The 16,574-nt window shown below is 41.3% G+C and overlaps 1 protein-coding gene across 6 annotated transcripts in view; it reads right to left on the bottom strand.

Moving 5' to 3' along the window:
• Eya3 (EYA transcriptional coactivator and phosphatase 3) overlaps positions 1–15,970 on the bottom strand; it is an 85,741-nt gene extending 69,771 nt beyond the window's left edge. For 3 of the 6 annotated variants that reach the window (NM_010166.3, NM_210071.2, NM_211357.2), the window contains exon 1: positions 15,840–15,949. The gene's annotated coding sequence lies outside the window, so the exon portion shown is untranslated. Of the gene's footprint in view, positions 1–15,839 lie in introns of all 6 variants that reach the window. The other 3 variants (XM_006538538.4, XM_006538537.4, XM_006538540.4) reach the window with 2 other exon arrangements.
• Between the last annotated feature and the right edge of the window lie 604 nt (positions 15,971–16,574).

Below are 16,574 nucleotides of genomic sequence, written 5' to 3'. Positions count from 1 at the left end.
AAAAACGACAGTAATAGTATTTTTAATTTAATTTTTAAACACAACACTAACTTACTTTAAAATCTGAATATTAAAAGAGAACACAAATTTTTTTACAGATCAAAAAGGGGTGATAAGTTTAAAAAGAAATATTACTTAAATATACATAATCAAATGTTCAAACTATTCAAACTAAAACAGAAATAATTTAAGGTAAGGTAAGTTATAAGGTGACTTCATTATGGAAACATTAGAAAATAATTTCCTCTACTTCTGTTTCTTCTTTGAAAATAAACATTCTTGTTAACATCTCAAAAACTCCCAATCTCCTTCCTCTCAGCTTTTCAACTGAAGGGATAAAAGGACAGTTTCCATATTTCAGAGAAAAGAACTTTGAAAACTCAGGTTTAATATTTTTAAGTAACTGGTCAATTATCATTAGTAATTTCCATCATTTTAAAACAAAAGCTGGGTGTGGTGGCACACATCTGTAATTCCAGCATTCAAGAGGCTGAGGCAGGGGAATTACAGCAACTCTGAGGACAGCCTCAGCTATACAGGGAAATACTGTCTCAAACAAAAATCAAAGGAAACAAAAACAATACCACCAAAACCAAATCAAATCAGAGTAGCTTACAAAGAAACAACGCTGTTCATTTCAGAACCTCCTCAATCCTGGCGAGTGTATTGGGGACACTTGCCAATTCATACTCTAACACATCTGTGAATAGATATGTGAATAGCCATCAATTATATTATACCTAAGTACTATTGCTATCAATAGAGAATTCTTCCTTCTAATAATTTTTAAGTTGAAATATAAGTCTGCTAATAGAAAGATTCAAGTATTTTTTACATTTTCAGCATTTTTTTTAATGTGCTACAACTTGTATTCTTTTCTTTTTTTCCTTTTCTTTCTTGTGATTCTAGAGAGCAAAGCAAGGGCCTCACACAGACTAAGTACTCTACAGTCTACCACTGAGCATATAACAGCTCAGCCATAAAGCTTCTAACATTACGTCACCCCAACTTTTTTTTTAATTGACACAGGCTACATAATAGAAAGTCACACTCACTAGCAACCGAGGAAGCTGTATAACATAAACACAATTCTTGTTTCCACTCTGAGTAACGAGAGTACAGAATTGTTGCAAACATCTTAGAATTCTTATTCCCATGGATTAGTTGTAGTTTGTACATATTTTTACCATTAGTGAAACCTGACAATATTCTGTGGTAAGATGCAGATTTAAAAACACCAAATAATAACAGCTATGATACAGAAGTGAAAAGATTTCAGTGCTATGAAAATGAGCATAGTAAGAATGCAGTTACTAGCTGATGAAGTTACAAACATGCTGGGTTAGTCTTTTAGTTTAAATACCTTTCAAGCACTTGAGCAATAAAGTCTCAATAACTTCCAAGTTTCCGTTCTCACTCCTAGTTTCTAAATACACTTGCTTTATCATCTTGTCTGAAGATGAGAACTCGTTAGTATTCATATGCCTTCATGGAAATATGAACATAAGTAACATATGGGTTTAATGGGTTATATTTAGGATATATATGTACATACAAATATACATGCATGTAATAGCAATTAATGAAAAAAGAAGCTATAACTTTGAAGAAGAGGAGAGAGGGAAATACAGGAAGGTTTGGGAGAAATGTGAAATTAAACTGCAATCTCAAAAAAATATATCAAGAAGAAAAATAGTATTTCCTAAGAGTTCACATTTCTCTACACTGTCAATGAAAAAGCTAAAAACTGGTTTGATTCAAAGAAGCTGACAGTTCTGTTCTTCTGACAGTTCTGTTCTTTTGTCAACTTTTTCAGGAGGTTGGGGGGGGGGGGCGGAGAGCCCTCACAATGTTGCCCAGGCTTGCCAAGAAATCCTGCTCTCAAGTGACAGCTCTCTGCTGAGTCACCTCTCCCGTGCCAACATCATTTCCTCTGTTTATTCTGCAGGGACACTGGGTTTGTGCGGTGCACATGTGGAGCTCAGAGGACAGCCGCAGCAGTCAGCCCTCTCCTTCCACCATGTGGGTTCTGGGGATTCCATTCAGGCCACCAGGCTTGGCAACAGTGCTGTTACCAGCTGAGCCATGAGTCCTGGAACACCCAACTTTAGAATACTATTGTAGTTTCATATGGTCATAAACAAAGCCAAATCTTTGTATAATAGCACAACTACTTTTATTTTCATGGCTAAGAAGTTAGAAAGTAGATAATTAGTAATAAATACTTTATACTTCAAATTTCTAGATTCCTACTTCATAATCTTTCTTTTGTAGCTGAATCAAAGCATTATTTATCTTGTGATCCCTATGGTCCTAAGAACTTAGTCTATTTCAATGTGCTATGCTACTGCAGAAAGGGGAATTAAGTATATATTTATATATACTGTGCCTATGTAAAAGTATGTATGCATCACTCTTGATTACAACTTCAAGAGACGTGTATAAATAATGCAAGATACCTGAGTATATTATATACAGCAAAGGAATTTACAGGCAGTTAGGTGGGCACAGAAGTATTCAAAGATTAACACAGTTCCTTTTTTTTCCAGGACAGGTTTCTCTGTGAATATCTGGCCATCCTAACGTGCTCTTACCAGTGACTAACAGTGGGTGATGCAAAGGAGGAATCTGGATTTTATACATTAGCTTTCAAATAAGTAAATAAAGGCTTGTTCCAATACTTATATATTTCTTCCTGAAAATTAGACAAAAAAATGGCAATAATAACGATTGTGAGGAAGAATGGAGGCTGTAAAAACTGAACATCTCAGCACCAGCTAGAGATAGAGAGGACAAGGGCAGGGTGAGAGAGCGAGTGCATTCCTTTCACCGCCTCACTCAGCTCTCGCTCTATCCTAAGACACAGGCAGCATCTTGGAGTCACCAGATTTAAACAACCTGCCAAAGACCAACTGAATGATGTTACTGTAGGTTAAAGTAGAAATCCGCTATAAAGACCAAGAGGATAGTGATAATGGCTGCACATGATTAAAATACTTGGTATGTCCATTCTCTCTCTCTCTCTCTCTCTCTCTCTCTCTCTCTCTCTCTCTCTCACACACACACACACACACATACACACACACACACACACACACACACACACACACACACAGAGCAGACTAGAAAGACAAACTTATGATCAAACCTAAAAAGTATTTACAATATGAAATAAACAGCTGGGTGCTGTGAAACACAGCTTTAATCCCAGCAATGGGGATGCAGCTAGCTATGAGGCTAGCCTGGTCTATATAGTGAGTTCCACACCAGTCAGAGCTACAGAGACAAACTAGTGTGTGAAACAGTGAGAAGAGCTGATTATCAGTGCGTAGAGAACATTCACCTCACGTGCTATCATTAATTACAAATACATGAAGAACCAAGCTTTCAAAACTTTGAGAGGAAAAACAGAGTTCCACAGTATTCCACCTTTATCCATAAAGAGAGAAATTTATGAGCAACGGAAGAAAACAGAAGAGAGAGATTAACAAATCCTGTTGTATAAAATAAACTGTCTTAAAAATAAAAAACCCTAAAAGTTACCTGGGTTAAGAAGATAAATCAGAGCTCGGAGTGACGGCGCACACCTTTAGTCCCAGTACTCAGGAGGCAGAGGCAGGTAGATCTCTGAGTTTGAGGCCAGCCTGGTCTACAGAGATTCAAGGTAGCCAGGGCTACACTGAGAAACTGTCTCAAAAGACTTAACAAGACAAATCAAAACAAACAAAAAAGAAAGACAAACCCCATTCAGATCCAGGTATAAAGTGGACACCAGACCAAGCTCTCAGCACAGAGGAGAATTATCTGCCCCAGAAGGACAAATAGCAGAGAATAAAGGACAAAGACTGGAGACAGAGGACAAGAGAGAAGGGGAAAAGAACAAGGGAGAGGGGGAGAGAAATCTGCCTCAGAGGGACAAAGGACTGCCTCTGGTTGGAGCAGGGAACAGAGGTGAGCTAAGGTAAATGGCAGGTTATAAAGGGAAAAGGGGCAACCCCAGGTCAGGATGAGTTGGTTTGTTTAGTTGTCGATGTTAATTAGGGCAACCAAAGGGGGCTTTGACTGCTGAACTTCAATACTTTGATAGCTGGACCTTGGTGGCCAGCTTTAGGAATGTAATCTAAATGTTCTCAGCAAGGAGGAGAGGCAAAGGCAAAACCTGTCAGTGCCACACTTGCCTGCCTTCAATGATCACAGTATGGAGGAAAACTTACTACATTTATGAAAGAAAATAAAACTAAAACCCAGAAATATGTCTCAAATTTTGGAAAACCTCAATTATTAGAGAAAGAGTTGTTAGTAATTAAAAACTCTTCCTACCCATCTCTCTGACCCCTGCTTGTGGTTGTAAATCTGATATTTAACAATTCTGGCTAGGCATGTACACTTAGCACCTGAGTGGGAGTCAGGCGGTGACCTTTAGCTCTCAGCTATGTAGTTTTAAACCTGTGAGTCTCTTCCTCAAAAAGCAAAAACAATAACAACCAATCCATTTAAATCGCCCATTTTTCCTTGGTCCTATGAGGTCTGTGACTAACACTAAATTTTATTATTCTTCACATGAAGCAGCACACAGCAAGTTATCAATGATCAATACATAGAGGAAAAAACCGTGTGAGGAGGAATAGACTGGTGTGCCAAGGAAAACAAGCAGTTCCCACTGGACGCCTGCAATGGTGGGGAACTTCTCTGGCGCTCTCTGGAGGAGGCTGCTAACACCCTGGTTCCTTACAGGTGGCCCAGAACTATGAGCAAACATTTATTTCTACTGTTCTAAGACTCCAGAGCAGTGGCACACCTTTAATCCCTGCACTAGGGAGACGAGGCAGACGGATCTCTGAGTTTGAGGCCAGCCTGGTCTACATAGAGTTCAAGGACAGCCAGGACTACACAGAGAAACCCTGGAAGGGGTGGGGTGATTTGTCACAGCAAATAAAAAACAAATAGTAAAGAATTTACTTTATTTCTTATTAACTCTCTGGGCTTGCTGGCTATCTCCTGGGTACTGATGAAATATACAAGCTGAAAAAAAATGGAAAATGAAAAAAAGTATGGACATAACAGGAAGTGGCTGTACATCCAAATGACCAACTACTTCTACACAACCAAGACTGGAAGCTGGGTGTGGTGGCACATGTCTGTAACCCAGGACCTGGGAGGCAGAAGAGTCAGGAGTTCAGGGTCACGCTCACTACTTAGTGAGCTGGAGAGCAGCTGTAATACTCTATAATGGTAAAATGTTATGTGTTGTTTGACCTTGTCCTCCTGTCTGTCCCATACTCCATCATGTTTATTTCAACTGTTTTTCAAAACCCCTTTTCCTAAGACAGTCTGGTCCCTTAACGCTGTACTATCAAGAAGGAAAACTGCCAGCAGCTAAGGGTATTAAAAAAACACCGTGTCCTTGAGAACAGCCAGAGGTAACAGACAGACATTACTGTTGTTTATCCCATCTACAAAAATGTCTACGGTGGGAACAAGCCAGCAATTTATCCACAGAAAGCTCCCCCAGAGAGCGAGCGAGAGCTCTCAGCAGGAACTCAGCTGACTGCCTCATCTTCCCCAGAAGCTTTCTGCTGGGGGCTGTAAGCCCTGATTTGATGATCCTTTGTCTGCTATCTCTAGAGGTCATTACTGGATGTTGTGTTTTGCTCTCTGTGTGCTACTATTTCTTCTTTTACTTTTGCTTGCTGTGTATGTAAATAAACTCACTCATTTGAAACTGAAACATGGCTACTGTAGACCACTCTCAGGACATTAGGAACAGCAGCCTGGGCTGTGGAAGACCTTAAGAAACAAAAACAGAGCTGGGCGTGGTGGCGCACGCCTTTGATCCCAGCACTCGGGAGGCGGATTTCTGAGTTGGAGGCCAGCCTGGTCTACAGAGTGAGTTCCAGAGAAACCCTGTCTTGAAAAACAAAAAAAAAAAATAAAATAAAATAAAATAAAGAAACAAAAACAGTAACAAGTAAAAAGGAGGGGAGGAGGAACATAAAACACTGAAAAACATTCCAAATAAATGGAAAATTTGTCTAACAGATCTGGCATATAACTCCGAAGTTAGCACCCTGTTTTTACGCTAAGTCCAATTCTAAATTTAGATTGAAGAAAAAGGTCCTCAGTAAACAGCAATACCAACAGTTCCAGGTACTCTATTATCTTGATAAATCTTTTCAATGCTTTAAGAATGATCTCAAATACCAGCATTTGTAAAACAGCATTTAAACTGAACATATCTAGCTAGGCATGGTAGCACACACCTTTAACCCCAGCACTGGGAAGGCAGACAGGCAAATCTTTATGAGGTTTTACTGAGGACCTTTTATACTATACTAAATATTTAATTGTTTAAAATATTTTAAGGCAGGGTCCTTAAGTGGCCGAAGGTGGCCCTGAACTCCTAATCCTCTTGCCTCAGCCTCCCACGTGCAGGGACTACAGGCATAAACCACCTCACCTAGCTTAACTGTTGAAGTTTTTAACTCTGGAACTAGGGGCTATGACCTTCAAAGGCCATTTTTAATTAGGCCCAGTCCTAAAGTTCCCTAGCCTCCCAAATAGTGCCATGAACCAGGAAAACAAGCCATGGAGACCTCTCTTTCTCACTATTAGTTTCCCACAGATAACTGGTAAGTCTAGGTTATGTATAAGCAAACAGTTTTTCCTTAGAGTAGAGGAAGTAGATGAGAATCTGTTCCGCTGTTTTTGTGTGGAGATTTTAGTCATCCACAGCCACCTCTACTGCCTACAAGAAAGATGAATTACACAGTCTGATGTGAAAGTGTAGGCCCCCATCTCAGCATGGAGGCTGCAAAGATAGGAGGATTGCAAATTCAAGGCAGATCTGGACTACATAGTAAGACCCTAACCTCAAGGAATGAAAGAGAAAGAGAATAGAAAGAAGCTGGGAGGGAGGGAGGGAGGGAGGGAGGGAGGGAGGGAGGGTTGCACAGTTAGGCAGTGTCTGCATATGAATTTATTTCTTCTAAACATCACAAAATTATCTGGGATTTAGCCGGTCTCCTATACCAGAGCTTTCACTATTTTAGGGTAATTACATCTTTAATGTGGGGAGAGGCAGTGCCAGCTCTCACTCATTTTGCTTTCTGCTTCCTCTGCTTTTGTTATAGAGATCTACTAAGGCTGCCCTTGCTTCTTTCTTTCTCCAGCTTAAATGCATCCGTAACGTATCTGATGTCTGTATGTTAGACACCGGTCTACATATAGTAAGTCAGTGATGCATAGAGAGTCCACAAAGTAAAGTAACCTTTATTCTAATGGGCATGATTCAAAAACTAAATAAGATGATGTCATTTCACGAAGTAGTAAGTACTAGAGTAAATAGAAATGAAGCCAAGCAAACGCAAGAGCTGGGTGTGGTGGCTCATCTCTGTAACCTCAGACTGGGAGGTGGAGGCAGGAGAATCAGAAGTTCAAAAGAATGGAAGAAACAAAGTCTCAAAAGGGGGCAGCGTAGTGGGGGAGAATGACAACAGAGAAGCGACTTGGAGTGGAATGATAAACTCTCTGACTTGGTAATTTGTCAGCAGAAATCTAAGGTAATGAAGATGAGAGTTGTGTGTTGGGAAGGAAGGTTTTCCTTCCAGGAATGAACATTTGGTAAACAAGAGTACAGAAAGTAAAAATAGTATCTTGGGATTTCTGAGAAATAGTAAGAAGACTGGTGCTAGCAAATTATTGTCTAGTAATATTGGTAAGGACCCTGGGAAAACAACCGGGGTTAAGCCTTTACTCATTGAATAGTGACTAGACTGCAGGGAAGGAAATAGATGTCTGCCTGCCATGGGCAGAACCTTCAATGTGTTGTAAGAATGTTCCCAGAGAAATGCTCAAAAATGAGAGCAATGGCCAAGAAACTGAGGGATGCCCCAGGTGCTGTCCATTCTTTTTGTTAGCTTGACTGGCATCTGGTACATTGCTGAAACTTCAACACGTGTTTCCATTTTTTTTTTTTTTTTTTTAAATCTAGTTCCGCCATTAACCCAATCAACCCAATCTCTCTGGTTCTTATTTTTCAAACTCCATTGAAGTCTTGTCAGCTGAAGGTAATGTTTGTCTTTTAAAAAAAAATCTAAAATACAAACTAGAATATCCTTTCAGAATCCTTTATACACAAAGCACTACAGAACAAAACATCCAGTGGACCTATACTCAGCCCCTTTGTTCAAGCCCCATAACTTGGCAACAACACAAATCACATACTTTTTTGAGGGGGGTTGGAGATCTGCAACCACACTACACTTGCCCTGATAAACTTCTGCAGACAGACAAAAGCCATCACTACATCAGGCAACTCCTTCTATAAGTAAACAGCCCCAGTCAACAGAAGTCAACTTCTGGCTACTTTATTGGGAGGCACAAAGGAGATATGTTTTAGTATTGTCAAATGTAGGAATATTTATGCTAGCTTTACACTTTTATTAAAAGAATACATCGTAATTGCTGAGAAAATTATCCACACAGACTACATTAAATTCTTAAAAGTAAGAATATTTTATCAGGAATATATTAAGAACAAGAATTGTTTTCACAATTTCTAATTTTACTTCTTGGAAAACCATCCTTAAAGTTATCTACAAAACTTTCTCTAATGAAAACTAACACAAACTTTCCCTCACTAGCTTCCAATAAAAAGAGATGCATTGCACAGAAAAACTTCCAAGCCTCTGTATAAAGTACTAAGGAATGGGTTCATCTGAATTTGCTAATGAGAAATGAGTCTGAAGCTGGGGAAATGCTCGTTGCATAAGTATGAGGACTAGAGTTCTGATTCCTGGAAGCCAAATAAATGTTGGGTGTGGAGGCCATTTGCAATTCCAGTGCTGGGAAGGTGCAGACAGGGGATCCCCAGAGCAAGATGGCTAGACAGTTAGCCACATCACCAAGCTCTACTTCACAGATCGACAAACAAACCCCCCCACTCTTTCCCAGTGCTGCTGCTTCAGCCTGCACAGTGAAGAACAGCAATGAAGGCAGTTTTAACTTACTGTACCTTTTCTTTTTTATTTATTTTATCCACCCCACCCCCTTGCTCCGGGCCATAGGTTTTGTTTGTTTGTTTCTCATTACAGATGGTTGTGAGCCACCATGCAGTTGCTGGGAATTGAACTCAGGACCTCTGGAAGAGCAGTCAGTGCTCTTAACCGCTGAGCCATCTCACCAGCCCTTATTGTACCTTTCCAACAAAGTAACCTCTGTAAGAGGCAGGCCTGGCAAGAAAAAAAATTTGGGGTCGGACTCCAGAATTTACCAGCTCTGATACTAGCGAGGGGCATGAAATCTCATATAAGGCCTCCAGGACTGCAGTTATTTCATGTGTAAGGATGCATGTGAGAAGCACTGAATGGCATCAACCTGACTGGCCTCAACTAAGAAAGGATCCTAATGATGCTCTGGAGCTCACACACTCTCACAACAATCACCTCATGATTCAAGATTACTGCAGTAGTAGGGGAAATCTTTTAATTTTTTAAAATGTTTTTATTATGTTAATTATATACAAGAGCTGGGAAGATGTTTAGCAGTTAAGACTAATACTGCTCTGGTAAAGGACTTGGTTCCATTCCCAACACCCATATCAAGCAGCTCATAACTGCCTCTAGCTCCTCTTCCAGGGGGTCTGACACCCTTTGTCCTCTTGCACTTGCACACATGTGCACAAAAACTCATGTAGCTATACACACATACACATAAAAATACAAATATACATTATACACAGAGTGGGTTTCACTATGACACTTTCATTTACGTAAATCATCTGATGACAGCCACTCCTCTCGTTGTTTTTTAAGACAAGATCTCAAGTAGCAGACGCTGGGCTTGAACTCAGTTTGTAGTTGTGGATGACCCCTAACTCTGGATTTGCCTAATAGTGCCTCCAAAGAATAAGGATTGTATGCTCTGCTGGTATACTGCAGTCAAAAGCATGGTGCAGTAGGGGCTCCTCTCCATTGTTTTACATAATTATTCAGCTAAAATCTTTACAAAATGGAGGACAAAGCCTAGTAAACCCAGAGGCTGGAGAAATGACTTAACAATTAAGAGTCCATGTTCAGTTCCCAGCTCCATGTCCAACAGCTCACAACTGCCTGCAACTCTAGCTCCAGCAGGACTCTAATGCTGTGGCCTCGGAGGGCACCTGCAATAGGGTGCACGCACCCACAAGAAGATGAGGTCTTGCTGTGTGGCCCAGGCTCATTTTCCTGCTGTGGCCTGAGTCCTGGGACTGTAGGCACAGGCACCAGGCCCACCTGAACTCACCTTTCTTTCTTATTCCTTCTTTTCTTTCTATCTTCTTTACTACAGATTTTTATAGTTCAGTTGTAAAAGAATTCACTAAATAAAAAATAACTGTACTTATAAAGAAAGTATATTAAGCTGTGTAGAGACTTATGCAATAATCCTAAACTCTAAATGGTTTCAAGGCAATATGAAATCATAAATCTAGCTTTAAAAATCACATACCATTGTCACCATTGACATATTCTTAGGTCTAAAAGTTAGTTGTTCATTTTCTGTGTATTTAGTTTCTATTTTTAGTTTGGTTTGATTTTTTTCCTGAGACAGAATCTCACTCAAGCTTACCAAAATCCCTATGTCCTCCCAAGTGCCAGGATTACAAATGTGTACAGTGTTCCTCCTAAATTAGTTTAATTCTATTAATTCTTATATTTAACTCAGAAATTTATAAACAAGATGAGATGCAGAATTTAATGTAATTGCTGGTTCTATACATAAGATCATCTAATTCATGTAAGCAATCTAAGTATAGCAATGTTATAATGGGCACCCAAATTATATTTATGGAAAGAACTATACTCCAATGATTACTGTTCATTATTTTACTGGAAGAAAAAAAGATCTAGCTGGCATAAATATAACCAAACTAGTAAGTTAAAGTGCGCCCAGCAAGCTACAGGGGATCTTTAAGATACTGAACATTAACTGTGTTCCACCGATTTGGTGACTTCTCTAAACTGAACCACTATTCCGGTACATGTGCTGGCACAACCCCAACACTTGGGAGATGGAGGCAGGGGTCAAGAGATCAAGGCCATCCTCCTCTTACCGAAGTTGGAGGTCAGTCTGGGATAAGTGACCTCCACCTAAAAAACTATAACTATAACTAAAGTTTTTTTCTGATTTAAACAAATATGAGGCCCATGCTCTAAATGTCTGATTTTGTTTGTTTTTCAAGATAGGGTTTCTCTGTGTAGCCCTGGTTGTTCTGAAGCTCGTTTTGTAGACCAGGCTGGACTCAAACTCACAGAGATCCACCTGCCTCTGCCTCCTGAGTGCTAGGATTAAGGAGTGCGCCACCACTGCCAGGCTTAAATGTGTGATTTTTCAAATTTCTATAAATAAAGTACTTCTACATTCACTAACTAGCTACTTTATGACTTGGTTAACGGTACCAAACAAAATCAAGATGGTATGTTCTAGCATGTGCTGTGTTCTCTGATGTAAAGCATTTCATAGGTCTGAGACTTAAGACACAAACTTGTCATAGAAACATGCACTTACATTTTTAAGTTAATCAGAATATAAAGTCCAGCTGTTTTTCTTTGTACTTCATCATAAATAGAATTCAACCTTTGGTATAAATAAACCACTTAGGTGAATTTTTTTGGAACAATATCCCAGTCCTAACATAGTATGTTTCTATTTGAACTGGTCTTCCTCCATTTAAATGATACACAGACTACAATAACATGCAATACACAAAAATCTTTTAGATAAAACGCTTCTACTAAAGCTACTAACAAGCTTTCTGAGCGCCTTTTACTTGTGAACGCAGAGGAGGAAGTCATGAGGTAGCACAGGCAGATCACAGAGCCAAGGTGCAATGGTAAGGACATGTTCCAGGTGTATTTGGCTTCTTGAATATTTAAAACCGCATCATCCTTTAAATATCATAGTACTCAAGGGGGGGGGAATTAAAGCACTGGGGGGGAATTAAAGCACTGCGACAAAATATAATGGGAAATAAGTTGACAAAAATGATAACCAAAAATGATCAAGCAAAAACCAGAAAACATGGTAGGTATAAAACATGCAGCAATGCTTTTTAAATTGAGCACTCAGGTTTAAAAACTGAAACAATCGTAAGGTAAACAGTGCTACAGAAAACCTACACTGATTTTTCTTCGTAGCTTTAAAAGCACAGTGTCTTTGGTGACTGGAGAGTTGGCAGCCGTGGTGGTTTGAAAACAAATGGCCTCCATAGGCTCATATGTTTAAATGCTTGGAGCTCAATAAAACTGGGAAGGACTGGAAGATGTTGCCAGGCTGGAGTAGGCGCGGCCTTACTGGAGGGTGACCTTGTTGGGGATGTATCACTGGGGGTGGTGGGCTCTAAGGTTTCAAAAGACTCAGTCTGAGCTCCTGCACGTCCTCTCCCCATCTGCTTCCTGCCGTGATAATCATGGATTAACCCTCTAAAACTGTAAGCAAGTCCCAAGTTTAATACTTTCTTTCATAAGAGTTGCCTTGGTCATGGTGTCTCCACACATCAACAGAGCATTGACCAAGACAGCAGCTAAGTAAGAAAGGCAAGTTCTTCAGTAGCTAGAAAGGCTATCCCACATCCCGTGTTCTATCCCACATGCAGGGAGATGAACACTGATGCTCCACCAATAATATCAAATCTTTACCTCATTTAGGGACTCCTATGAACAATATAGATCACAACAGGAAAGTATCACTTGAAAAATCTAACTTATTCTGCACTAACAGTTTGTTTCTCTGGTCCCTTTTAAAAGATAAATCCAGGTTATACATTTTGTTTTGGAGACTTCACTCTGCAACTCTGGCTGGCCAGGGACTCAGATAATCTACCTACCTCTGCCTCCCAAGCGCTGAGACTAAAGGCCCGTGCCACCATGCCTGGCCATGGCGTGTATTTTTAATCCTAACGGTTTCATTCCTATAACCTAAGTCCATCAGAATCACCTACAAAGACTATGCTGTGCGCACAGTCTACAGTGTTCAGAGAACTAGAACCCATCGCTCTGAATGCAAGTGCAGAGCTTCTTTTTTTAAGAAATGATCTTAGTGGGCTGGAGAGATGGTTCAGTGGTTTAAGAGCACTGGCTGATCTTCCAGAGGTCCAAGGTTTGAGTCCCAGCATTCACATAGTAGTTCACAACCATCTGTAACTCCAGTTCCAGGGAATCTTAGCACATTCTTTTGGCCTCTGAGGGTACCAGGCAGTCATATTAAAAAGAAGAAAAACATTTTTTAAAGATTTATTTATTTTTATGTATATGAACACATTACCACTGTCTTCAGACACACCAAAACAAGGCATCTGATCCCATTACAGATGGCTGTGAGCTACCATGTGGTTGCTGGGAATTGAACTCAGAACATATATGGAAGAGCTGTCAGTGCTCTTAACTGCTGAGCCATCTCTCCAGTCCAAGAAGAAATTTTTTTTTAAAAAAAAGAAGAAAAACGGGCTGAGATGGCTCAGTGGGTTAGAGCACCCGACTGCTCTTCCGAAGGTCCAGAGTTCAAATCCCAGCAACCACATGGTGGCTCACAACCATCCGTAACAAGATCTGACTCCCTCTTCTGGAGTGAATGTACTTACATATAATAAATAAATAAATCTTTAAAAAAAAAAAAAAAGAAGAAAAACATCATCTTTTTTGTTTGTTTTTTGAGACCGGATGTCTCTGTGTAACAGAGACCTGGCTGTCCTGGACTCACTTTGCAGATCAGGTTGTTCTGGGACTCCCAGATACCCACCTGCCTATGCCTCCGAAGTGCTGGGAGTAAAGGTGTGTACCACTGCAACTGGCCCATCATTAATTCTTAAAGCTGGATTATCAATGAAGGAGTATATTTAAACTCTAAATTCCCTTTGGTTATAGGCTATAAAAACCTCACCAGGTTCAGACTGAAAATATGCTTAAAATGCAATCGAGTAGGCCAGGCATGGTAGTGTGTGTCTTTAATCCCAGCACTGCAGAAGCAATGGCAGGCGGATCTCTGTAAATTTGAAGCAAGCCTGGTCTACAAAGTGAGTCTAGGACAGTCAGACAGTCAGAGGTATATAAAGAAACAAAACAAAACAAAAAACCCAACCCTGCCCACCCCAAAACTATCAAACACAGTGGAACAGACCTGTAATCCCAGAGTCTAGAAGGCCAGAGGATCACGAGTTCAATGCCATCTCCAAACTACATAGCAAATCCCAAAAGTTCCAGGTAACAGCCTAGGGTCAAAACACACCACAAAAACAGAGGGAAGGAGAGGAAGACGGTAGTGGAGGGGTGGAAAGGAACATAAAGTTCAGAAATGAAAAAAAGTTGTGCACCAACTATATATGTAAAAAAAGAAATATTCGTCAAACCTCGAGGTAAAGAAGTCAACGGAGCAGCTACGATTACTGGGGTTGTTGCTGGGAAATGAGGAGGTCAGGCTGAACAAAGGCTCCTCTTCCCAGTTTGTGTAGGTGCAGGGGAGGACAGATAAATGTTCATAGGGGCTTCCCTGGCCAGGTTAATCCTGAAAGCCAACCAGAAGGGTCTTTCTCTGTGGCATCTAGGACTAACATGGCCAAGCTCCAAAGTCCTTTGCTAAAAATAGGTGAAGGGAGTGGCCCAATTTTGGAATATGGCAGTCTATGTTCTATTCTCTTATGTGTATATGAGGGAGAACTGTGCCAAGAGGAACCAATAATAAACGCGGTTATTTGTTCTGTACATATTTAATTATTAATACTGAATTTTAGACTGATCACGCACAAAATGACGAAAAGAAAATGATGGTTGCAATGATATGCTACAAACACCCCAAAAACCGGAAGGGAGGAAAAAAAAAGAATTATCCAAATTTGTACCTCTAGATATACCTTAGATCACAAAATTTGAGAAACAGGACATTAACCATTATAAAGTCTAACCCTTTTCACATTATAGATGATTTTAAACCTCCAGAAAATGTAAGATAAGATGTCTTAAATTTTAAAATGCTAAGATCATGATTTCTAAACCATGGTAGCAACACTAGAGAAAAAGAAGTTAAAAAGAACGTTCTAAGAAACAATGTCTGGCTTATAAGGAAAATGATATTACATTGGTGAATCTTGGCAGAAAACAGCAACACCACACCACATCACAGTCGTTTAAAAGTTTAGAAACCCGGAGTCCTCTAACTTTAAATCCATGCAGAGTGAAGAACATCCGCACTTTTGCCTCAGCTGTGCACATCCATTCTCGTGGGACAGAGGACTCAAAACAGACAGGACGAAGACCTGTCAATTCAGGAGATCTCACAAGCCCGCCAGCGAGTCCGCCACCTGTTCGCTGCTGCCCAGAGAGCCCAGCAAACTGAGGCAGTGCGAGGACCTGGGGACGCCTTTGTTGTTCTCTAACTGGGGAAGCGACCTCAAGTCTAACCTCGCGCCTCCAAGCTGGAGCAGTCGGCCAGGATCTGGACTCGGAGGAAGCCCTCTCGCTCTGAAAGGGCAGGCGCAACACTCTTGTCATCTACCAGTCCCTGGAGGGGGGAAGGGTCACAGGCGAGGAGGGCTGGGGGACAGAGCCGAACCCCAACGCTCCGGGTGGAAAAACAGTGGATCGGGAAGAAGTGCTGAGAGAAGGGGGAGGCAGAGACCCGGCGCCTAGGCGAGAAGGGGCGAGGCCAGAGCGACGCCCGGGAAAAGCTCGAGGGCAGACCGGCAGGCAGGGACGAGGGGGACGGTGACGGGACCCCCTACCCAGCACGACCAAGGAGGACCTCTTCAGCCGGGACCCCGAACGCTGCACCCGAGCCACCGCGCTCACACCCTGGCGGCGGCGGGGACTCACCAGACGGCTGCAGACACTGCCCAGCACGACATGGGACGATTACGGACCCACTCTGGAACCAACAGAGTGGCGGAAACCGCGGCGTTAGCGTGACCCGGATGCGCATCCCTAGCCACCGGAAGTAGATGCGGGACCGCCTAACAATCCACACCCCGTTCCGACAGAACCCAGAGGACCAGTCAATCGTCTCGGGGCGGGGCAAGGCTTAGGTCCCGCCCACCTCGCAGACCCAGTTGCGTGATTGACTCCCTGGATCTTACGCACGAGATGACTTTCCGAGGATGCTGGTGCTGCTAAATTGCCGCCGCCTTCGTGAAAAGTACTCCCGCCCTCCCCAAAACAAAGTCAGATCAGGCTGATCTCGAACTGGGGACCCTCCTCCTTCAGCCTAGGGCTTGTGCCTCCATGCCCAGCCACCGCTCTCATCTTTGAAAGTAAGTTCTAAAAAAAAAAAATGTGTGTGATTCCTACCGTAAAGGGACGACGAAGTTGAAAAATGTTGACTGCAATTGGTCGAGTTAGAAAGACTAGGAGAGGAAAAATGGATGGGAACTTTTGAAGACACTTGAAAGGCTAACTCAAAGTGAACATTTCTATCCGAAAATTTAGTTTATACCTAGTATTATATTACACTTGCAGCTGCCTTCATTTTGTGCAAATTGTTTTCAGGAACATTTTGTTGTTTTTGTTTTTGTTTTTGTTTTGGTGTGTGTGGGGGTGGTTTTTTGTTGTTGT

Source organism: Mus musculus, chromosome 4 (genome assembly GCF_000001635.26).
Source record: "Mus musculus strain C57BL/6J chromosome 4, GRCm38.p6 C57BL/6J".
Taxonomy (NCBI): Eukaryota; Metazoa; Chordata; class Mammalia; order Rodentia; family Muridae; genus Mus; species Mus musculus.
Note: the sequence above shows the minus strand (reverse complement) of the source record. Positions and strands in the feature narration are given on the sequence as shown.